General features: G+C 38.6%; 1 protein-coding gene across 2 annotated transcripts in view; it reads right to left on the bottom strand.

Annotated features, from left to right (window-relative positions):
- Positions 1 to 25,731, bottom strand: part of PKIA (cAMP-dependent protein kinase inhibitor alpha) — a 136,184-nt gene that overhangs the window by 66,943 nt on the left and 43,510 nt on the right. The window contains exon 2 of one of the 2 annotated variants that reach the window (XM_053715150.1): positions 3,176 to 3,261. The exons of the other annotated variant lie outside the window; for it this stretch is intronic. The gene's annotated coding sequence lies outside the window, so the exon portion shown is untranslated. The remainder of the gene's footprint in view (positions 1 to 3,175; positions 3,262 to 25,731) is intronic. 2 annotated transcript variants of the gene reach the window in all.

The following is a 25,731-nucleotide window of genomic DNA, read 5'->3' as shown; positions in this document are numbered from 1 at the left end:
GATGACAGATGTGAAAATTCCAAGTTGAAAAACTGGAATGCGCCCCCTAAAATTAAGGCCTTTTAGCCCCCAGAGAACCCGACACACCTATACATGGGGGGTATCACTGTACTCAGGAGATGTTGTTGAATACATATTGAGGTTTTTTTTGGCAGTAACACATAACAGGGACTGAGAATATATGCCTAAAGTACAATGTGTGTGAAAAATAATGCAAAAAAATGACTACCTAAAAGTTTGACAAAGACTAGTGGTTGAATTAGTGCATGGAAAGTGTTAAAATACCAGCATTTGAAATACCCTAGGGTGTCTACTTTTCAAAAATATATGGTTTGATGGGGGTAATTTACATTGGCCGGCTTCAGAAATGTCCCAAATAGGACATGGGTGCATGATGACAGATGTGAAAATTCCAAGTTGAAAAACTGGAATGCGCCCCCTAAAATTAAGGCCTTTTAGCCCCCAGAGAACCCGACACACCTATACATGGGGGGTATCACTGTACTCAGGAGATGTTGTTGAATACATATTGAGGTTTTTTTTGGCAGTAACACATAACAGGGACTGAGAATATATGCCTAAAGTACAATGTGTGTGAAAAATAATGCAAAAAAATGACTACCTAAAAGTTTGACAAAGACTAGTGGTTGAATTAGTGCATGGAAAGTGTTAAAATACCAGCATTTGAAATACCCTAGGGTGTCTACTTTTCAAAAATATATGGTTTGATGGGGGTAATTTACATTGGCCGGCTTCAGAAATGTCCCAAATAGGACATGGGTGCATGATGACAGATGTGAAAATTCCAAGTTGAAAAACTGGAATGCGCCCCCTAAAATTAAGGCCTTTTAGCCCCCAGAGAACCCGACACACCTATACATGGGGGGTATCACTGTACTCAGGAGATGTTGTTGAATACATATTGAGGTTTTTTTTGGCAGTAACACATAACAGGGACTGAGAATATATGCCTAAAGTACAATGTGTGTGAAAAATAATGCAAAAAAATGACTACCTAAAAGTTTGACAAAGACTAGTGGTTGAATTAGTGCATGGAAAGTGTTAAAATACCAGCATTTGAAATACCCTAGGGTGTCTACTTTTCAAAAATATATGGTTTGATGGGGGTAATTTGCATTGTCCGGCTTCAGAAATGTCCCAAATAGGACATGGGTGCATGATGACAGATGTGAAAATTCCAAGTTGAAAAACTGGAATGCCCCCCCTAAAATTAAGGCCTTTTAGCCCCCAGAGAACCCGACACACCTATACATGGGGGGTATCACTGTACTCAGGAGATGTTGTTGAATACATATTGAGGTTTTTTTTGGCAGTAACACATAACAGGGACTGAGAATATATGCCTAAAGTACAATGTGTGTGAAAAATAATGCAAAAAAATGACTACCTAAAAGTTTGACAAAGACTAGTGGTTGAATTAGTGCATGGAAAGTGTTAAAATACCAGCATTTGAAATACCCTAGGGTGTCTACTTTTCAAAAATATATGGTTTGATGGGGGTAATTTACATTGGCCGGCTTCAGAAATGTCCCAAATAGGACATGGGTGCATGATGACAGATATGAAAATTCCAAGTTGAAAAACTGGAATGCGCCCCCTAAAATTAAGGCCTTTTAGCCCCCAGAGAACCCGACACACCTATACATGGGGGGTATCACTGTACTCAGAAGTTGTTGTTGAACACATATTGAGGTGTTTTTGGTCAGTAACATATAACAGGAACTGAGAATCCATGCCTAAAGTACAATGCGTGTGAAAAATAACACACCAAAATGACTACCCAAAAGTTTGACAAAGACTGGTGGTTGAATTAGTGCATGCAAAGTGTTAAAATACCAGCATTTGAAATACCCTAGGGTGTCTACTTTTTAAAAATATATGGTTTGATGGGGGTAATTTGCATTGTCCGGCTTCAGAAATGTCCCAAATAGGACATGGGTGCATGACGACAGATGTGAAAATTCCAAATTAAAAAACTGGAATGCGCCCCCTAAAAATAAGGCCTTTTAGCCCCCAGAGAACCCAACAGACCTATACATGGGTGGTATCACTGTACTCAGGAGATGCTGCTGAAGACATATTGGGGTGTTATTTGGCAGTAACCCTTAACGTTCTCAGTAAATGTATTCTTGAATTGCTATTTTGTCAAAAAATCACCATTTTTTTTTTTTTTTTCAAACTTTGGCATAGATTGGTGGTAAAATAGTTGCATGGAAAGAGTCAAAATACTCCATGTTTAATACCTTAGGTTGTGTTCTTTTAAAAAATATATATATGTGAAGGGTTAATCAGGGATTCCTGACAGATATCAGTGTTCCAATGTAACTATCGCTAATTTTTTTAAAAAATTTTTGGAAATAGCAAAGTGCTACTTGTACTTATTGCCCTATAACTTGCAAAAAAAGCAAAGAACATGTAAACATTGAGTATTTCTAAACTCAGGACAAAATTTAGAAACTATTTAGCATGGGAGTTTTTTGGTAGTTGTTGAAGTGTAGGAGATTTTGAGGGTCAAAGTTAAAAAAGTGTGTTTTTTTCAATTTTTTCCTCATATTTTATAAATTTTTTTATAGTAAATTATAAGATATGATGAAAATAATGGTATCTTTAGAAAGTCCATTTAATGGCGAGAAAAACGGTATATAATATGTGTGGGTACAGTAAATGAGTAAGAGGAAAATTACAGCTAAACACAAACACCGCAGAAATGTAAAAATAGCCTTGGTCCCAAACGGACAGAAAATGGAAAAGTGCTGCGGTCATTAAGGGGTTAATTTATTTAAATATGTAACCCTTTCATTAATACATTTTTGTTTTGTTTTGAAACCGCAATAAGCCACTTGTTCACTAGTGAAAATTCAAATAGAATTAGGCTGATGAAGGCATATTTGATGAGCAACTGATGATATTGAACAAAATATGTTTTAATAAAAAGGCTTATACACCTATTTTAGTGAAATATGTTGATTATAGTTAAATTAAAGAAAGAAAGCGGTTTTGACTGTATAGTATATGAAGAATTAACATAATGACATGGTTGAAGTATCTGGACGTTTTGATTGGGTAGCCAGGGATAATTGAATTACAGAATTACAGATTGTTAGGTCATTTAGGAATGCAACATTAGGTAATATGCTTTCTCCATCTTAGATACCTGCTGCAACTGTCCTTGGTTCTTCTTGGTTAACCCATCTGGGTATGTTCAGGTGTAGATGCAGGAGGTGGAAAGCATGCGGCTACCTAGGAGTGACACAAAACTTTGAATCCATGGTGACACATAAAAGTTACCAAATTAAATCTTGTTTGAATTGTACGTTAAACTATGTAATATATCTTCTTATGTGTATTTCATGCCAGATTCAGTATGTGGGTCTAACTACTAGGGACAACCGCCCTTGCATAAAAGAGCATATCTCTAATATAAAAGCTGGAGAGCAGTTGTCCTCACAAGCTACAGAGGTACATGCTTTGTGGATTGAGTGTGAGCACAGACCTTGCGCATCATATCGCCATTATAAAAGTAAATTGGAAAGTTGTTTAAAATTGTCCCTTTAAGGTGAGTTATGTATTTATTAAATATACAACATTGAAAAATACTAATAATGTAAATAATTATTATTAAATGTACTAAAAATGTATAAACCATAGTATATATGTGAATTTCTTTCCTAAAATACGGTGAGTCCACGGAATCATCAATTACTGTTGGGAATATCACTCCTGGCCAGCAGGAGGAGGCAAAGAGCACCACAGCAAAGCTGCTAAATGTCACTTCCCTTCCCACAATCCCCAGTCATTCTCTTTGCCTTCTGTGCAAGGAGGTGGTGACATTTTTGGTGTCTGAAGAAGATTGGATTATTTCACTTCAATCAAGATTTTATTATTTTGAAAGCCAGAGTAGGTTTGCTCTGATCTTTCCTCTCACTATTGGGTCTAGCCGTACTCCACGTTAGTCTCTTCAGTAGGACAGTGGTGGCTTTAAAGCAGTTAGGAACTTGTGAGGTAGTTCTTGCTGTGTTTTCCTAACATGTTGCTGCCCTGGTATAGAAAGCCTGGGTAGGTTTACTATGTCCTTTCTTTTTTTTAAGGGCCCAGTGAAAAGTGGCATTTTCTCATGCCGGGTGAGCTGTACTGCCGGACATCTAGATGTGCAGGTAAGTGCCTTTTGTCTTCTGGGGCTAGGAGGCTGGCACAGAAGGGGTTAAGACTGTAGCCTGCAATTAATTTGGGACACAAGATCCTTCATGGGGAAGGTTTTTTATGACAGCGAGCAGGCACTATATAACATGTGATATGGAGACTAGGGTCTAATCTCCTTCAGGGCAGGAAGGAGTTAACCCTCACTTGGACTCAGTAATATTTTATTCAGTGACAAAGATTCTGACTTTTAAGCTAAAGTCTTAGCAGGATCTCTGTTTATTTGAGAGGTTTTATGAACAATAGCTATGAATTGTTAGAGAGGTCTGGCAGAAAGGGTCAGTAAACTTTTCCTATATGAGAGCTCGGTTAGAGCCTTTTAGTGAGAGTGCTTTCATTTAGGCACCATTACTATGGGGCTAATATTTCAATTTCTTCCGCTAATGGCGGAGCGGTACTGTGTTTATTCCTTCTACCATGTTTTTTCCTTTTGGCGTCGTCCGATGACTTTTGGGACCTTATTTTTTTTATGTTTGTGAACTTTTTAAAGAGGATAAGTGCCATTTAGTGTGACTCATCCCCATACAATGTTTGGTCCCGCCTTTTTCTCCTCAGTGTAGAGCGGCGCCATTTTGGGGGATGGCTGTGTCGGCAGATGAACGCCGCCTCGTTCTCCGGCTGATAGCGGAGCGGCGTTCTTTTTATGCTGCACGGTGTTATCTCAAAGGAAACCCCTAAAGAGTTGTACAGGGAGTGCAGAATTATTAGGTAAATGAGTATTTTGACCACATCATCCTCTTTATGCATGTTGTCTTACTCCAAGCTGTATAGGCTCGAAAGCCTACTACCAATTAAGCATATTAGGTGATGTGCATCTCTGTAATGAGAAGGGGTGTGGTCTTGAAAAAGGTTCTTCAGAGGACCGAAACGCGTAGACGAATATCGACACACGATTTGTGAGGCTTACCATATTTCCAGGATATAACCTAATGGGGTAAGTTTATTTACCGATAATCTGAAACCCCATAGGCTTTTTTGTTTAGTGCACTTTGTTTTCTTTTTCAGGATTATTTTATACAGTATTTGCTTGGATTGCTACATTCCCAGGATTATTGGCCATTTCGGACCCTATCGAGGGACATCTAAAGACTTTGGACTTAAACTTGACTTTTATTCATTTTATCTAAAACGTATATTTGTTTGTTAAGTTTTGTGTTTTAACCCCTTTGTACTTCACTTTTTTGAAATGTTACCCCCACAATAACATTTAGGATATTTTAGGGGCAATTTTATCACACTAGGCACTTTAGTCAGTGTTTTTTTATTTTTGGTTTTATTTATTATTTTTTGTTTTATTTTTGGTGTTTTGCATTACCGCTAGGGAAGCGGATAAGTGACACTAGAACATACCGGTATTGTTCGAATTTAGGATAGGACACGTAGAGTATATTTTGTTAGGATTTATCCTCTGTTAGGATTCACAAGATTTGATTAAGCACTGTCTTTTTGCATATTGTGATTTTTTTGTATGATTTTTGTTTGATTTTGTTTTTTTTGATACATTGGACACAATTTTGAGTTTTTTATTCACTGGTTCACCAAATAGATATTATCCCTTTTTATGGTTTAATAATAGATATTAATTTTAATATTGTACCAACCTCAACTAGACTATCTGTGGATTTAGTTGCATAAAAATTTGCCAATAAGGGTTTTTTATATTTTTAACCAGTATGGTCCTCTAAGGATCATTACTATTCTTCTGTGGAAATAGTGTATCCCAATCTGTAGCCCACAAGCTCAGATATTTTTAGATTTCATATCTATATTGTATTGAGTATTTTACTAGTGTGCTCTGTTATATTTTCATTGCAATTGTAATTTTATTGTATTTTATTTTATTTGTCCACATTTTGAAGTATCATCGGTATACATTAGATAATTGTGTATTACCCTATTGATTAAAACGATTTCATACGGAGTATTTGGTCAGGATTGTTTTACTACTCTAGCTGTTTCTTCTATCATTCTTTGACCTATTTTTAGTCCTGTGATATACCTTAGCCTGTAGGCGCTCCTATATACACTTTTTAAAGGATAGTTTTCCTTTTCCTATTTCTGCAGTGTCAGTAATGTCTTTTGGATTCCAATCTAAAATTCCTCCCAGGGGCAGATTTCTCCGTCTAAAGTATCTGCAATCCAGGTATAATGAGAGGCATTCCTTGAAATGGGTTCAGGTCCTTCGTCTCTGGGAGTGATAGTTCCAGTTCCAGTCTGGGAACGGGATCTAGGTCTTTTACCTCACGTTTCTCAGGTTCCGACCTTAAAAGTAGTATCCATTCTCTTTGGGTTCTAGAGGGTCTGTTCATAAGAACATAGACCTAAAAAAATGTGTATTTATTGTTCCCATTATTTGGGATCTTCTCAAGTTTTCTGAATCTTGTCATCCTAGAAAGACATTTAGGTCTTGGAGTATTGCAAGGGTGCTCTTCTGGACAATGTATGATTCAGGTGTCATCCTTCTTCGAGCAAACTCTCTTTCAAGAGATTGTGTCCAATCTACTTTCCCATGGATGGGAAATGAATCTGGAGAAGAGTTCCCTTGTTTCATCTACAAGGCTGATTTATTTGGGGACCTTAATAGATTCTCTATCTAGGAGAAGATTTCTAACAGAGGTCAGATTTATTCCTTTTCCTTTCTCTGCAGTCTACTGTCCAACAAACAGCGAGCACTTGTGGTCCGGTAAATAGCTTAGCCATTTTGCAACCAGAAGGTTGGGAGTTTGTATCTAACTGCAGTTGATTTTATCTTCTCTTTTCAGTGACTCAATGTATGGAGGGAATTGGTCTGATGGTTATCATGGACATCATCCCCTTTGCTATTTTCTATAGAATAGAGAACATTTGGATCTGTCTTAGAGGATAGATCTAGGTCAGTCGACAAGAGACTCTCTCCTGTAGTGGTTTCTCAGGAGTATCTGTCTCAGGGCGCGTGCTTCTATAAGACATTCCTGGGTGATGTGACCACGGACGCCAACTTGCTGGGTTGGGAAACAGTCTGGGTTTTGTTTAAGTCGCAGGGATTTTGGACTCGGCAGTGTCTGTTCTCCTCTTTAACATTTTGGAGTTGAGAGCGATTTGCAATGCTCTGATGGCTTTGCCTCAGTTGTCCTTAGCTTGGTTCCAGTCAGACAGTATCACCTCAATGGTTTACATCAACCACCAGGGAGGAACTGTAATGTTATTTTGGGAGAAAGGTTCTTCAAGCTGTGGTGCCTTCTGTTTAGGTTACCTGTCTTGTCCCTCCCTAATCATGTGTGTCCTCTAGCTTGGGTATTGGTTCCCAACAGTAATTGATGATTCTGTGGACTCACCGTATCTTAGGAAAGAAAACAAAATGTATGCTTACCTGATATACGTATGAGTCCACGGCCCGCCCTTTATTTTAAGACAGTTATTTTTAACTTTAACCTCAGGCACCTCTCCACCTTGTGTTATTTCCTTTTTCTCCATTTTCCTTCGGTCAAATAACTGGGGATTGTGGGAAGGGAAGTGACATTTAGCAGCTTTGCTGTGGTGCTCTTTGCCTCCTCCTGCTGGCCAGGTGTTATATTCCCAACAGTAATTGATGATTCCGTGGACTCACCATATCCAGAAAGAAAGACATTTATCAGGTAAGCATACATTTTGTTTTTACAGTATCTTTAATAATTAATATTTTTTTACAAGATTTCAACTTTAATACTTCAACAACGCTTCTTAAGATAACTAATTCTTCATGTGCGCTAACCCAACACTGCAAGACCCAAAAACTTATTACACGTATTTTACGTTCCATTGTTCTTCATATAGAAAAAAATAAATATATTTTTATTTTTATATATATATATATATATATATATATATATATATATGTGTGTGTGTGTGTGTGATATTGTTCATGTCAAATATATATCTATGCCTATAATAGACATACACGTATGTATATATATATATATATATATATATATTTAAAATAAAAATAAAATTTTATTGTATATGAAGAATTTTTAAATATTAATAACTAATTTTGGGTTAGCGTATAGGCGATAAGTGTTAGGGCATTTTCTGCTGAACTCTCCCATTGAAATCTGTTGGGGAATAAGTTAGTGCAGAGGTAATATCCAAAGTACTTTGGTTAGCGCATGTCGGGTTGCAATTACGTGCAAATGTTTTACTTTTAACTTGTAATATGCGTGCAAAAAGATTACTTCTATTGATGCTTCCACTCGAAAAGGAGTGCTAAATAATGCACCATTTGTAATCTAGCCCATTGGGTGAAGGTGACACTTTCTTGTGTAAAATTACATTTAGCTAAGGGTAGATTTACCTTTATCATATAGATAGGGACATATAATATTATTTGAATTAGGTAAAAAAAAAAATCTGATTTTTTTTTTTAATGTTTTGAGTAGAAGATGGAACATTTTAATGCTACTTTACTGCTTCAATTATGGGCCAGATTATGAGTGGAGTGCAAAATATCGCTTACATGAGCATGATATTTGTGCTCCTTTCACTGATGCTAGCGCACGCAAATGTGCGCTAGTATTACAAGTTGAGCGCAATGCAGACGTGACATTGCGTTCGCATTGCTGGGAAGGTTTACGCTCCAATGGGAGCCTCGTTCAATGCCATCAGACACCGCATGAGAACCTAGCACAGAGAAGGGGGTAAGTCACTCAGCGCTGTGCAGCAAAGGTTAAATATATATGTATATAAATATATACAGTATTTCTTTCATGTAATTGGCAAGAGTCCATGAGCTAGTGACTTATGGGATATACAATCCTACCAGGAGGGGCAAAGTTTCCCAAACCTCAAAATGCCTATAAATACACCCCTCACCACACCCACAATTCAGTTTTTACAAACTTTGCCTCCCTATGGAGGTGGTGAAGTAAGTTTGTGCTTGATTTTCTTCTGCGATATGCGCTTCTCAGCATTTTGAAGCCCGATTCCTCTCAGAGTACAGTGTTTGTCAGAGGGATGTGAAGAGAGTATCACCTATTGATTCTATGGTTTTCCTCACTGGAAATCTTTTCAAAGGTTCTCTGTTATCGGTCGTAGAGATTCATCTCCTACCTCCCTTTTCAGATCGACAATATACTCTCATATTCCATTACCTCTACTGATACTGTTTCAGTACTGGTTTGGCTATCTGCTATATGTGGATGGGTGTCTTTCGGTAAGTATGTTTTCATTACTTAAGACACTCTCAGCTATGGTTTGGCACTTTATGTATTAATTTAAAGTTTTAAATATATGTATTGTACTTATATTTGCCATGAGTCAGGTTTATGTATATTTCCTTTTGCAGACTATCCATTTCAAAATTGAGAAACATATTTAGGAAGTTATTTTTTCTTACCTGGGGTATAGTCTTTTCTTCAAATTGACTGCTTTTTCATTAATTTTCGCAGGCAAAATTAGGCTTGCAAGGTCACAAAATGCTGATATTTATTGTGTCATTCTTGGCGTGAGAATTTTTTTGCCTCAGTGGTACGTTCGGTGACGCAAATTCGTCATTTCCGGCGTCTTAGTTGACGCCAGGTTTCCTTGCACAAGGTTGTGTCTGCCATTATGCGAGTTGCGTCGTTTCCAGATGTTGTTAGCACCAAATGTGCGTCATACTTGGTGCCAAATAATTTATTTAAACCCCACTTCCTATATGCCTCTTGCTCTTTTTATGCTCAGAGTGCTATGCTGTTTGCATTTTTTTCCCATTCCTGAAACTGCCATATAAGGAAATTGATAATTTTGCTTTATATGTTGTTTATTTTCTCTTACATTTGCAAGTTGTCTCAATCTGATCCTGTCTCAGAAACCACTGTTGTTTGTGGAGATTATATCTCCAGCTGTAGTATGTAACAGTTGTCATGACAAGCTTTTGCATGCAGAGAATGTATCTTTCAGTACTAGTACAATGCCTGTTGTTCCTTCAACATCTGATGTACATGATATCCCTGTGAATATAAAATATTTTATTGCTGATGCGATTCAGAAGGCTTTGTCTGCTATTCCGCCTTCTAATAAACTTAAAAGGTCTTTTAAAACTTCTCATAAAGTTGATGAAATTTCAAATGACCGACAACATACTGAATTATCCTCCTCTGATAAGGATCTATCTGGTTCAGAAGATCCTTCCTTAGATATTGACACTGACAAATCTACTTATCTCTTTAAAATGGAGTATATTCGTAAAGAAGTGTTGGTTACTTTGGATATTGAAGAATCTAGTCCTCTTGATACTAAAATTAGTAAACGTTTAAATTCTGTTTACACACCTCCTGTGGTTACTCCAGAGGTTTTTCCAGTTCCTGATGCTATTTCTGATATGATTTATAAGGAATGGGTTAGGCCTGGTACTTTTTTTATTCTTTCTTCTAGGGTTAAGAAGTTGTATCCTTTGCCAGCAGCTAGATTGGAGTTTTGGGGAAAAATCCCCAAAGTTGATGGGGCTATTTCTACTCTTGCCAAACGTACTACTATTCCTATGAGATAGTACTTTTAAGGATCCTTTAGATAGGAAACTTGAATATTATCTATGGAAAGCTTATTTATTTTCTGGCTATATTTTTAGGCCTGGTATATCCATGGCTGATATTGCAGCTGCATCAACTTTTTGGTTGGAAAGCTTAGCGCAACAGGAAACAGATTCTGATTTGTCTAGCATTGTTCGCTTGCTTCAATATGCTAATCATTTTATCTGTGATGCTATTTTTGATATCATCAAAATTAATGTTAAATCTATGTCATTAGCTATTTTAGCTAGAAGAGCTTTGTAGTTTAATTATTGGAATGCTGACATGGTATCTAAGTCTAGATTACTATCTCTTTCTTTCCAAGGTAATAATTTATTTGGTTCTCAGTTGGATTCAATTATTTCAAAGAATCTGGTTCCAATTGAAAACCTTCTTCAAGTTGGAATAAATTCAAGCCCTTTAAATGAGGGTTCGGCCCTCATTTCAGCTCCGCTGGTGGGGGGCAGATTGAAATTTTTCAAAAACATTTGGATAGATTCTGTCCAAAGTCAGTGGATTCAGAGTATTGTCTCTCAAGGGTATTAAATAGGATTCAGAGTTAGACCTCCTGTGAGAAGATTTTTTCTCTCACACGTCCCAGTAAATCCAATGAAGGCTCAGGCTTTGTTGAAGTGTGTTTCAGATCTGGAGCTTTCATGGATAATCATACCAGTTTCGTTTCAGGAACAGGGTCTGGGGTTTTATTCAAATCTATTTATTGTCCCAATGAAAGAAAATTCATTCAGGCCAGTTCTGGATCTGAAATTTTGAATCGCTTTGTAAGAGTGCCATCTTTCAAATGGTAACTATAAGGACTATTCTGCCTTTTGTTCAGCAAGGTCATTATACGTTCAAGATAGGCTTATAGGATGCATATCTTCATATTTCGATTCATCAAGACCACTATCGGTTTCTGAGATTCTCTTTTCTAGACAAGCATGAGAAAAATCTTGGAGCTGTCGCTAAGCCAAATGGGAAAGCGACAAAATGGTATTTGTTGCTTTCCCATTTGGCTTAGCGACAGCTCCAAGATTTTTCTCAAAGGTTCTTAATGCCCTACTCTCTGTATTCAGAGAACAGGGTATTGTGGTGTTCCTTATTTGGACGATATCTTGGTACTAGATCAGTCTTTACATTCTGCCGAATCTCACACAAATCAACTAGTGTTGTTTTTTCAAAGACATGGTTGGAGGATCAATTTATCGAAAAGTTCCTTAATACCTCAGACAAGGGTCATATTTTTAGGTTTCCAGATAGATTCATTATCCATGACTCTGTCTCTAACAGACAAGAGACAAATGAAATTGGTTTCATCTTGTCAAAACCTTCAGTCTTGATCATTACCTTTGCTCGTTTTCATATAAGACCCCTTTAGATTTGTATGCTGGATCAATGGTGCAGAGATTATACAAGGATATCACAGTCAATAACCTTAAATCTCAACGTTCGACTCTGTCTGACTTGGTGGTTAGACCACCATTGTTTAGTTCAAGGGGCCTCTTTTGTTAGTCCAACCTGGACTGTAATCACAACAGATGCAAGTCTTTCAGGTTAGGGAGCTGCCTGGGGATCTCTGACAGCACTAGGAGTTTGGAAACCTCAAGAGGCGAGGTTATCAATTAATATTTTAGAACTCTGTGCTATTTTCAGGGCTCTTCAGGTTTGGCCTCTGTTGAAGAGAGAATCATTTATTTGTTTTCAGACAGACAATATCACAACTGTGGCATATGTCAATCAATCATCAGGGTGGGACTGTTCCCCTAGCTATGAAAGAAGTATCTTGGATACTTTCTTGGGCGGAATCCAGCTCTTGTCTAATTTCTGCGGTACATATCCCAGGTATAGTCAATTGGAAGCGGATTATCTCAGCCGTCAGACTTTACATCCGGAGGAGTTGGCTCTCCATCCTGATGTGTTTTTTTCAGACTGTTCAGATGTGAGGTCTTCCAGAAATAGATCTGATGGCTTCCCATCTAAACAAAAAACTTCACATGTACTTGTTCAGTTCCAGGGATCCTCAGGCGGAGTCGTTGGATGCGTTAGCAGTTCCTTGGTTTTACCAACCTGCTTATATCTTCCCGCCTCTAGTTCTTCTTTCAAGAGTGATCTCCAAGATCATTATGGAACAAATGTTTGTGTTTCTGGTAGTCCCAGCATGGCCTTACAGGTTTTTTTTTTTTAACAATTTTTATTGAAGTCATAAACAAATACAACATATAAAGTGTGCCCCAAAACATTTACAGGTAAATGAATATATAGTAAAATTAAAAAGGTATGGCAGGGAAAACCATATAAAGAGAGCATAATGTATCCATATATCTGAAGCGTTATTAAGAAATTTGGGCTATCTATTAGGAGACTTCAGTTTTATAATAGAGTATCAAAAATGTAATATCAACAAAAACGGTCCTCTTTTTGCTGTATAAATAGTAAATTAAGGTATCTATTCAGATAAGCTTAGGTTCAGGGAGGAGTTACCTCTATTGTTTTATGGGGGGAGGGAATGAAGCGGGCAAGAGCCGCTCAAAATAGAGTAGGGGGGGAGCTGGAGGGCGGAGCCAGTTAGCATGTCAAGTTTGTAAATGCACTGAGATTTCAAAGTTTTCAGGAACTCTACTAATGGGAGTTTAAGCTAGGGTGTGTAAGAGTAAGGGTAGCTTCCTATGAAGGATATAGACAGGGGGAGATATCTATATGTATATACATATATATATATATATATATATATATATATACACACACACACACACACATATATATAAAGAGCTGGGGACTGCTACATGGATCCCTCTCCTGGGGAGATGCCAGCTATAGGCAATGTGGGTAAAAGGGACAGGGGTATGACCCGCAGGTAACAAATGCTGGCGGGAAAGGGAGGAGAGGGGTCAGGTGGAGGTGATAGATGAGTGGGTGTAAACATAGTCAATGCAATTATCCGGCAATCCATGCCCCATTATATATGATTTTGAAATAAACTAGTATATAGGGGGAGGGAAAACCTCACATTGTAGGTATGATGGAGCTGGACTATCAATCTATATATATATATGCCAATGGTAAAAACCGGCACTGGTAAATGTTGCAACAATAGCGTGCAAGGGTTACTCAGATCTAGTCCTTGAGGAGATTACATATATTTGACATAAAACAGTTCGAGTAGCCTAATATAAATATAATAAGATTGTAGATTTGTAGCATTGTCCTCTAGTATCCCTAATATCAAGTAGGCTTTAGTGTAATATAAAGTATATGTATAAGTCAAGAGTTTTGTCACAATAAACATGGGTCAACTATAGGCATCTACATAAGGATATAGTGAAGTTCACCACAAAGTCTAGGTTACACACCCTTTGCATGTCAGATATTGATCATAAACCCTCGGTATAGTATCAGGCTCAGCAAATATGAACAAATAAATAGAGAATAATGGCACTATAGGGAGTTATTATGGGGAGAACAGAAAGAGGAAGCTGGTGCTAAAATATTATAGATATACCCATTTAGCCTCTAGGTAAAAATCTCTAGGGATACTATACCTGTTCCCAACTGTAGAGTAAGCAACACATGGTTATAGGATTGAATTAGTTCCTGAGGTCGAATATGATGGGTAGATTGGGGTTAGTTAAGTGTGCACTACCAATAATTTGCATTGTGTAAGAAGCTGACCCACAGTATGCTCAGCTGAGGCTTAGTCATGTGTCAGTTATTGTACTAAACATATCATGGAGTCTATCTCTTAGGAGGTTAAACTAAGCTATCAAAATCACTTGCACATCCCAGGTGGGTGTGATATGAGGTGGGAGCGCTATTTTAGTGTGTAAGTGAAATAGGATTTCTGTGAGATCATGAAGCCTCTCTATCTCCCTGCTAAGAATAAGTTGATAAAGTGCCTAGGTCTCCATAATCGTATTATAGGATGACATACAATATTTGTCAAGGCCAAAAATGCAAAATTCTGTTAAGATAATATGCAAGTCAATATCCACAAAGTCCTGAACATAATACAGTGTGCACAAATCTATTCCCAAGTGTTCCTACCTTGGTTTAGGGGCATCCAAAACAATTATAACTCAGAGACATCTCAATAAAAAGAACAGCATCTACTTAACCGTTGTAAAGAATAAAAGTTTGAGGGGATATTACACTGACCTTAAACAACAGTGCAGGTTCCCTACCAATACAGGACATGCTAATATAATAATTAATACAGTGAAATAATGTTGTGGCCGCAATGAGAAAAAATAGACCGCCACGTGGATTAAACAATTCAGTTCTGGATAATATAACAGTGGGCTAACCCTGTCATCAGTCTATTCCTGCTTCTCGGGAACCCAGGAATCATAAAGCACCAGGATTTCTGTATCAGCTTAAATAAACAGTAGCGCAGGTAGGATTAAGAACATAGGCGTCTATTCTATTAATCCAATCTATTAAACATTAACACACGCCACCCGGATAAAATAGGTTATTCAGCAGTCCTGTGAGGGCTTGAATGAGATCTTGTCTGGGGAGCCCATGTTTCTTGTAGCGCTGCAGATAATTTGTGCTAAAGTCATTATGAGCTATCGTAGATACGTAATTTGACAAAGGATCCTGCAGCCTTATTTCCCTTAGTTGTCCGACAGGTCTTTTCTTTATTGCTTGAGGGTCTTGCAATAGGTATTGGGTGGTTGGATTTGTTGGTGTCCCCTGCTCTACGCTCAGCCGATAGACCAGAGTGCCTAGCATGCCGCTGAGCTTAGATGGTTGTGTAGCCACTCCAGGAGCTAGATGCGCATGAGGAAGGAGATCTATTTCAACTGGCTTTAGCCTTCTTTCTCTATCTGGGGACAGGGTTCTTAAATCATTACCGGCTCTTCTCTCGGTACGGCAAAGGTGCATCTCTGGCAAGAGCAAAGAATCAGGCGGGCTATCTTCACAGCCATAGCGTACAAACATATCAGCCTCGAACCCCATCTCCACCTGCTTTTCCACATCCTGAACCGAAAGTGTCTCAGTGATGTCTGAAGTAAGAGCAAACTTCTGCTGTGGCATATGAAGGCCTTGACTGGCTGCATCCTCCATCTTGTCCTGTTGAAACATAGGCACAATCGGGAAGGGCGGAATGAAGACATCCTCTCCTGGAAAACTAGGTGAGTCTTCCCGGCTGAGCAATAGTTGTTGAGATAGGCTATGGAACTGGGAGTCCATGCGAGAGCCCAGCAGAGACTTTGGGGGTAGTTATCAAGCCGTCAACCTCAAATATGCTGGATTTCCGCAGCGTATTTGTGGCGAGGCTGATTCGCCTTAGTTATCAAAGGCTAGACACCGGCAAAAGTAGAATTTTGTGACGTAAGCTTCGATCCGCCGGACTCAGTCCTACACAGATCGATTCTTACGTCACTCCAGATGTTCCGCACACAAGTGCGGCACAATCTGACTACTTTTGGTAGTTATCAAAAAACTAGCAGGTACGCTCGGCACTTTTCCGGCCCAGTGTACCTGGGGGCGGCGGATCCCATAGGAATAAATGGGAGTCTGACCATAGCAAAAGTTCATGTTCGCTGCTGCCCGACATCCCATTGATTCCTATGGGAGCTATCTACACCTAACACCCTAACATGTACCCCTAGTCTAAACACCCCTAATCTGTTCCCCTTTACACCGTCGCAACTAAATAAAGTTATTACCCCCTAAACCGCCACTCCCAGAGCCCACCGCAAGCTACTCTATACATATTAACCCCTAAATCGCTGCTCCCTGACCCCGCCGCAACTATAATAAATGTAATAACCCCTAAACCGCCGCTCCCAGACACCGCCGCAACCTACATTATACCTAGTAACCCCTATCCTGCCCCCCCCTATACCGCCGCCCTCTATAATAAAGTTATTAACCCCTATCCTGCTGATCCCGCAACTTGCCGCAACTAAATAAATAGTTTAACCCCTAAACCGCCGCTCCCGGACCATGCCGCAACCTATATTAAATTTATTAACCCCTAATCTGCCCCCCCATACACCGTCGCCACCTATAATACATTTATTAACCCCTATCCTGCCCCCCACTACACCGCCGCCACTGTAATAAATTTATTAACCCCTAAACCTAAGTCTAACACTAACCCTAACACCCCCCTAACTTAAATATTAATTAAATAAATCTAAATAATATTTCTCTTATTAACTAAATGAATCCTATTTAAAACTAAATACTTACCTTTAAAATAAACCCTAATATAGCTACAATATAAATAATAATTATATTGTAGCTATCTTAGGATTTATTTTTATTTTATAGGTAACTTTTAATTTATTTTAACTAGGTACAATAGCTATTAAATAGTTATTAACTATTTAATAGCTACCTAGCTAAAATAAAGAGAAATTTACCTGTAAAAAAAAAAACTAACCTAAGTTACAATTACACCTAACACTACACTATCATTAAATAAATTATTCATATTTAAAACTAAATACTTACCTGTAAAATAAACCCTAAGATAGCTACAATGTAATTAATATTTACATTGTAGCTATTTTAGGATTTATTTTTATTTTAAAGGTAACTTTGTATTTATTTTAGCTAGTTAGAATAGTTATTAAATAGTTATTAACTATTTAATAACTACCTAGCTAAAAGAAATACAAAATTACCTGTAAAATAAATCCTAACCTAAGTTACAATTAAACCTAACACTACACTATCATTAAATAAATTAAATAAATTAAATACAAATAACTACAATTAAATACAATTACATAAACTAACTAAAGTACAAAAAATAAAAAAAGCTAAGTTACAAAAAATAAAAAAATAGGTTACAAACATTTAAAAAATATTACAACAATTTTAAGCTAATTACACCTAATCTAAGCCCCCTAATAAAATAACAAAGCCCCCCAAAATAAAAAAATCCCCTACCCTATTCTACATTAAAAAAGTTCAAAGCTCTTTTACCTTACCAGCCCTTAAAAGGGCCTTTTGTGGGGCATGCCCCAAAGAAAACTGCTCTTTTGCCTGTAAAAGAAAAATACAACCCGCCCCCCCCAACATTAAAACCCACCACCCACATACCCCTAATCTAACCCAAACCCCCCTTAAAATAACCTAACACTACCCCCCCTGAAGATCATCCTACCTTTAGTCGTCTTCACTCAGCCGAGCCACCGATGGAACTGAAGAGGAGATCCGGAGCGGCAGAAGTGATCCTCCAAGGGGCACTGAAGAAATCTTCCATCCAATGAAGTGATCCTCCAGGCGGCGCTGAAGAAGTCTTCCATCCGGGCGATGTCATCTTCCAAGTGGCGCTGAAGAAGTCTTCTATCCGGGCGATGTCATCTTCCAAGCGGGGTCTTCAATCTTCAATCTTCATCCCGCCGACGCGGAACATCCTTCTTTCCCGATGGACTACCGACGAATGAAGGCTCCTTTAAGGGACGTCATCCAAGATGGCGTCCCTTCAATTCCGATTGGCTGATAGGATTCTATCAGCCAATCGGAATTAAGGTAGGAAAAATCTGATTGGCTGATTGAATCAGCCAATCAGATTGAGCTCGCATTCTATTGGCTGATCCGATCAGCCAATAGAATGCGAGCTCAATCTGATTGGCTGATTGGATCAGCCAATCGGATTGAACTTCAATCTGATTGTCTGATTCAATCAGCCAATCAGATTTTTCCTACCTTAATTCCGATTGGCTGATAGAATCCTATCAGCCAATCGGAATTGAAGGGAAGCCATCTTGGATGACGTCCCTTAAAGGAGCCTTCATTCGTCGGTAGTCCGTCGGGAAAGAAGGATGTTCCGCGTCGGCGGGATGAAGATTGAAGATTGAAGACCCTGCTTGGAAGATGACATCGCCCAGATAGAAGACTTCTTCAGCGCCGCTTGGAAGATGACATCGCCTGGATGGAAGACTTCTTCAGCGCCGCCTGGAGGATCACTTCATCGGATGGAAGATTTCTTCAGCGCCCCTTGGAGGATCACTTCTGCCGCTCCGGATCTCCTCTTCAGTTCCATCGGTGGCTCGGCTGAGTGAAGACGACTAAAGGTAGGATGATCTTCAGGGGATTAGTGTTAGGTTATTTTAATGGGGGTTTTGGGTTAGATTAGGGGTATATGGGTGGTGGGTTTTAAATATATTTATTTTTTATTAAGTTATATGCATGAAATACAACAAAGCATTTTTCCAACAATAAAGGTTAGCTTGTTGCAATTACACAGTGTTTAGGCCATAGAGGTACAAAGAAAACCTCCCATGCACCTGAATTCAAGCAGCCAGTCCATGTGAGTTTTAGTCTATTCAGCTGGGCTAATGTCTTTGGCAAACCGAGAGAATATAACTCTATTAAATTGCTTATCTTTGTTTGCTTATGCTCTTGAGTGCAGGACCTTTGCATAAAGGTGTTACATCAATCAGGGTGCATATGGCAAGACCTCTATTTAACAAAACCACTACGCATCAATACCAAACTTCATTTGAAACAGAAGAAAAAGTAAAAAAAGAAAAAACAAAAAACAAAAAGAACAAAACAAAAACAAAGACATCAACACATTAGGTTACATTATTAAAAGGAGTGACTCATGTGCTCGGGTGTCAGAGATGTTGCTACCCTATAGCTAAGTTAACGCTTTTTGGGAAGTAACGTGTTCCTGCTATAATAAGCTATTATATAGCATATATGGCTGAGACCATTCATGTCAATCCTACTTGGGCTTATATTTATATGACTAACACTATATCTGAGTCAACCAATTTCTCCCAGTCACCAATAGTGGGAATTTTGGTAGTTTTCCAACATCTGGGTATCATTTGTCTTGCCGTGTTTAACATAATATTAAACAGCTGTTTGCGAATTTTGCATGTTATGGGAGGATCATTGTGGAGAAGTGCCAATTCTATGCTCGGGTTAATTTGTGTGTGTAAGACTGCATTAATTTCTTGAAAGATTGCTGACCAAAAATTTCTGATAGGTTCACAGTCCCACCAGATATGTGTCATATGTCCTGGTAGGCCGCAACCCCTCCAACAGGCGTCTGAACTCCTTCTAAAAATGCGCTTAATTTTGGCTGGGGTCATGTACCACCGCATACAGACTTTAATATTTGTCTCTTTTGCTCTTGCAGAATGAGCTGAGTGCGATAGATTCTCAAATCTTGACTGCCAATCTTTAGTGAGTGTAGTCGTTTCTAGCTCTTTATCCCACCCAGCAGTGTATGAAGGTAGATTCGGAAATCTATTCTCCAATACCATCTTGTATAGCGTAGAAACCGATCTGAGACCTTTTAGATCACTCAAGCATGCTTGCTCGAATCTTGTCAAAGGTCGCATAAAGTCTGCTTTACTTTTATGTGTGAGTAGAAAATGTCTCGCCTGATGGTAATTAAACCAGGAGGCAAAAAAAGGTATTGATAATGAGTCAATTTGTTGTTTGGATTTTACCTTGTTGTTTTCTAATAAAGTGTGAATCTGTACTGGGGAAGTTTGGGTGGCATGTATACCCTTCTCCTGTGCAAGTCCTGGAGGGAACTCTGGATTAAGTAATAAGTTTGTAAGTGGGGAATATTTTGAAGAAATTTTTGGTTACGCCTTAAGGACATGTAACCAGTCTCTCCAGGTCTCGTTAGACATGGAGGACTGGGAGAGAGTAGGATTCCCCAGTGCCTGAATATTCCAGCATTTGTTTCCTAAGTGGGTTGTGTCTGCCATATTTGTTTCTATTTGTACCCACCCCTTAGATCTATCTCCCTCATAACCGCACCACTCCAAGACACGCTGAAGAGAGATCGCAAGTTTATATGAGTTAAGGTGTGGGACCCCCAGACCGCCTTGCTCAGGAACTTTATAAATTGTGCTTTTATTAATATGTGGTGGTCTACGTCTCCAAATATAATCATTCAATATTTTTTGCAAGATATCTACTTCCCTGGAAATGTGCTGGACCGGTACGGTCTGTAGGATTTATAATGCTTTAGGTAGTAGTACCATCTTAGCTGCTTGGATTCTACCCAACCACGTAATATTTTTTTAAGAGGTTAGGGATTGAAACTCATTAATTAGTTCCCCATAATTGTATTTGCGTGTTGATTGACTGTTTGGAGTCAGAAAGACTCCCAGATATTTAAGACGGTTGATTTGTACTTTTAAGGAGCAGAGTGCTCTGATGTCCTCTAGCGTCTGTTGGGGAATCTTAACCGGTAAGAATTCGGACTTTGTCATGTTAACCAAAAAATTGGATACCCTGCCAAAAGAGAAAAGCTCAGTCATTGCATGTGTGATAGATCTAAGTGGGTCAGTTATCGTCAGTAGGAGGTCGTCTGCATAAATTGCCATTTTATGTTGTCTAGTGCCTGCTATAATTCCCTTGATGTGCGGATTCTCTCTAATTCTAATTGCGAGTGGTTCAAGTGATAAAATAAATAACAATGGGGATAAGGGGCAGCCCTGTCTCGACCCATTTCTGATTTCAAAGGACTCAGAAAGCGTCCCATTCACTCTCACCTGTGCTGTTGGATTAGAGTATAGGGCCATAATTCTTTGGATAAACTGGTCTGGGAAATTAAATCTACTAAGAGTCACTCGTAAATAGGTCCAGTCAAGTCTGTCGAATGCCTTTTCGGCGTCAGTGGAGAGGAAAAGGGCTGGTATGTTAGTTATGGAAACAAGGTCTATGAGATTAAGTACTTTCACAGTGTTGTCTTTCGCCTCTCTGTTAGGCACGAAGCCTGCCTGATCTTGATGGATTAGTTCTGGGAGAAATTGATTTATGCGAGAGGCCAAAATTTTTGCATAAAGTTTCAAGTCTGTGTTGAGCAGGGATATTGGTCTAAAGTTGGCGGGGACATCAGGCACCCTGCCCGGTTTTTCTAATACTGAGATATGTGCTTATAACATAGTATCGGGGAATTCATGACCTTCTGCTATGTGATTGAATAAAGAGGTTAAGTGCGGGGCAAGATATTTTGAAAAGGTTTTATAATACAGGCCCGAGAAACCATCCGGGCCCGGCGCTTTGCTAGCTTTCAGGGTACCTATAGCATCTAATACTTCTTTAATGGTAAAGGGTTGGTTCAGGGTCTCTCTTTGCTCGCTACTCAGTTGTGGTATTTGTATACCAGAAAGGTATTGGTGGCATGTGTGACTATGGGTGGTGTCTTCCCTATCTGGGAATAAGTTGTAAAGTTTATGATAAAAAGATTCTGACCGTTTTCCTGACTCATTTTTAATGGAGTGTATATATGTTTTTTGTTGTCTATGCTTTAAAGCTCTTGCTAGCCATTTCCCTGCCTTGTTTCCCTCCCTGTAGAATGTCTGTTGGAAGGACAATAATTGTCTTTGAGCATCTAACTGGAGGAAATTGTTTAATTGTGCACGCTTTGAGTTAAGGTTATCCCAGACAAGGTTGTTGTCAGGGGACTGCTTATGCAAGTAGTCTAAATCTGCAATTTCTTTGGCTAAAGTGGTATATTCTTCTCTCCTCTTTCTCGTTATATATGCTTTAAGTTTAATGAGTTCTCCCCTGATTGTACTCTTGTGTGCCTCCCAGATTGTTGTTAAGGGTATATCTGGTGTGTTGTTAATTGTGAAATATGATTTAATGTGTTTAGCTAGTCTCTTTACTTGTTGTTGCCCCTTGAGAAGTGACTCATCTAATCTCCACTGATACTGTCTAAGCGGAGCTGAGGGCCATGCTATTTCACATAATGCCAGTGAATGGTCTGACCAAGTGGTATGTTTGATCTCAGCTGTTTTTAGATATGAAAGAATTAAGTGATCTACGAAAATGTAATCCAATCTGGAATAACAACTATTGGGGATCGAGAAGAATGTGAAGTCCTTTTTTTGGGGGATTGAGACATCTCCATGAGTCATGCACCCCCAGCAATTTAAAATTTTTCCAGACGCTGTGTAAGTTCGGAATTTTTTGTCTGGTTGTGGGGTTAGAGCAGTCGATCTGGGGGTCTAACGGGACATTAAGGTCGCCTGCTATGATCAAGGAACCTTTAGTCTGAGCTAAAATAGAGTTGGTGGTTGTATTAATGAATTTGCTCTGGCGTCTATTGGGTGCATATAAGTTCACCAATGTGATGGGCTTGCCAAAAAGAAGACCCGTAACACATAAGTACCTGCCCTCTTTGTCCTGTTCTACATGTATTTTGCTAAAGGCAAGTGACTTATGAATCAAAATGCTGACACCATTAATTTTCTTGGCTGGGTGAGAGCTGTGAAAGTGCTGTGGGTAGTTAGATGAAAAGAATTTGGGTATTTGTTTAGTTTTAAAGTGTGTCTCCTGTAGCATGAGAATCTGGCCCCCTTTCTTGTGAAGATCCAAAAGTGCTATCCTACGTTTATTCGGGCAATTTAGCCCTTTTGTATTTTGTGATATAATTGTGAAAGCCTGTGACTTGTTTCTATTCATTGTACCTACTTTTGTACTGTATGACTCTGAATTTAGATAGTGCCCTTACATACTTCCCTCTGAAACACTCCGAGCACCCTTGGTTATGCACATGCATCATTGTAGTAACCTTAAAAAAAGAAAAAATTATAAAAAAATAAGTAACCAAACATTTTGCCCCTTTCCTAGTCGAAAGGGTACAATACATTATCTTAACTATAGGAGAAAATATCTCCCAACTGGCTGAGAGTAAAAAGTTGTACGGCTATCCCATTTTAACAGGGAATAGGAAATATAAAAATAAGATAAACAATTCTGGATTAAATACTAAACTGAGTTAAACCAACCTATCGGCCTCTGAAATGAAAAAAAAGGATTAACAGGGAACCTGTGAGACATTTCTATTAGCTTAACATATTGCTAGCAAGTAAAAGTCTCTAGTCTCTAAAATTCCTATTTGGAACATTACCAAGACTGCCTATGCAGCACATATTGTCTCTTATCACAAGAAAGTCTTTCACATTTATTTCCTGGAAAAGAAGAAAATGTATGGTAGCATGACAATATTACTGTAAAACCAAACAGATAAAAGGATACAGCTTAACCCGCTCAGGGTCCGTCTTTCTCTTGCAGGCTATTTTGAGTGCCCGTGTTCAATCTGCGTGTTCTTCTCTGCTGTACTTGCTGCCACTCCCGTCTCTGAGGTAGTGGGTTATTACTAAGTCCCGGTTTGAGTTGGTTTTGTGCCTCTTCTCCCTCCTCTAACACAGGAGGAGTAACATCTAGGGCTTTGCAGATTTGCTTAACGTCTCCTGGTGTAGTGCATATGAATCTCTTTCCTTGCCAGGGTATAATTAACTGAAAAGGGAATCCCCATCTGTATGGGATATTTAGTTTCCTGAGAAGCATGGTAAAAGGTTTGAGTTCTTTTCTTTTGAGAAGGGTCCTCTGCGATAGGTCAGTATAAAATTGAAGATCAGCATTTTCGTACTTGACAGGTTGTTTTTCACGGGCCAGCTTCATAAGCTCTTCTTTGACCTGATAGTTTGTTATTCGTACAATTATGTCCCTGGGTAGTTGTGTATCTAATGGTTTAGGGCGGAGTGCCCTATGGGCTCTATCTATCTCAATCTTTATTGGGGAATCTGCTTGTTTCAGAGAGTTAAAGAGATCTTGTAAGTATTGCTCTAGGCCCGATGGCGGAATAGATTCGGGGACACCTCTAATTCTGATATTTTGCCTTCTGCTTCTATTTTCAGCATCATCAATTTTTTCTTCCAGTCCCAGTATGACTTCATTCTGTTTGTGAATGGTGGTGTGTAGAGCAGATATTGCCGTAGTGTGAGTGTCTTGGGTAGTTTCCACTGCCTCCACTCTGTGCCCTATTTCAGACATTTCTTTCTTTAGGTCGTTGATTTCCTCTTTGATACATTGCTTAACTTGCAGAACTAAAGCAGAGAAATCCTTTTTCGAAGGGAGTGACTCAAATAAAGCTTTAGGCACTTTGATGGTGTCTGTCATAATTTCAGAGTCCGAGTCTGAGGATGAATATGCTGCAACAGAGTCCTGGTCTTCATTGGGATTTAAACTTGTAGATTTGGCCTCTACCGATTTAAAAAAATTGTTAACTGAGGGAGTAATCTGACTTCTTTGTTTTGGTACGGCCCCTTTTTTATTAATTTTTTTAGGCGACATGTTTGCCTTGTTCAATGTCCGAGTCTGTGTTTTATAGATACCTTTTACACAGGTTAATAACTGGTGGGGACCCAGCACATTAATGAGTTGTACAGTAATGCTCGCCTCAGGCAAAAGCACCTTGATCTGATGATCACAGAGCTATGTTACTTATTGTGGCTTAGGAGCTGCGATATAGATCACTGCAAAACGTGTTTTTCTTGTGATTTAAGCCCAGTGACAGGGCATTGCTGCGTTGCGCAGTAAACAAATAATAGGTATGTTGAAAATCCCTTACAAACGTTAGTCTATGGCGTGGGCCTCCTCTCCAGCAGATTATGAATCAGATTAAAAGCTTTACCCCTTGTGCTGTAAACAGTGTCGCAAGTAATTTCAAAGCATAGATGCGTAGGTACAGATGATTATTCCTTCCAGCTATAAACATATAACAAGGACATATAGAGCCCTTTGAGATCGGTCATATTAGGCTTGAGGTGGGTGGTGGGTTTTAATGTTGGAGGGGGGTTGTATTTTTCTTTTACAGGCAAAAGAGCAGTTTTCTTTGGGGCATGCCCCACAAAAGGCCCTTTTAAGGGCTGGTAAGGTAAAAGAGCTTTGAACGTTTTTAATGTAGAATAGGGTAGGGAATTGTTTTATTTTGGGGGGCTTTGTTATTTTATTAGGGGGCTTAGATTAGGTGTAATTAGCTTAAAATTGTTGTAATATTTTTTAAATGTTTGTAACCTATTTTTTTATTTTTTGTACTTTAGTTAGTTTATGTAATTGTATTTAATTGTAGTTATTTGTATTTAATTTATTTAATTTATTTAAGTATAGTGTAGTGTTAGGTTTAATTGTAACTTAGGTTAGGATTTATTTTACAGGTAAATTTCTCTTTATTTTAGCTAGGTAAGCTATTAAATAGTTAATAACTATTTAATAGCTATTGTACCTA

This window comes from Bombina bombina, chromosome 5, assembly GCF_027579735.1.
Source record: "Bombina bombina isolate aBomBom1 chromosome 5, aBomBom1.pri, whole genome shotgun sequence".
Taxonomy (NCBI): Eukaryota; Metazoa; Chordata; class Amphibia; order Anura; family Bombinatoridae; genus Bombina; species Bombina bombina.
This window is presented reverse-complemented; position numbering and strand designations above follow the sequence as displayed.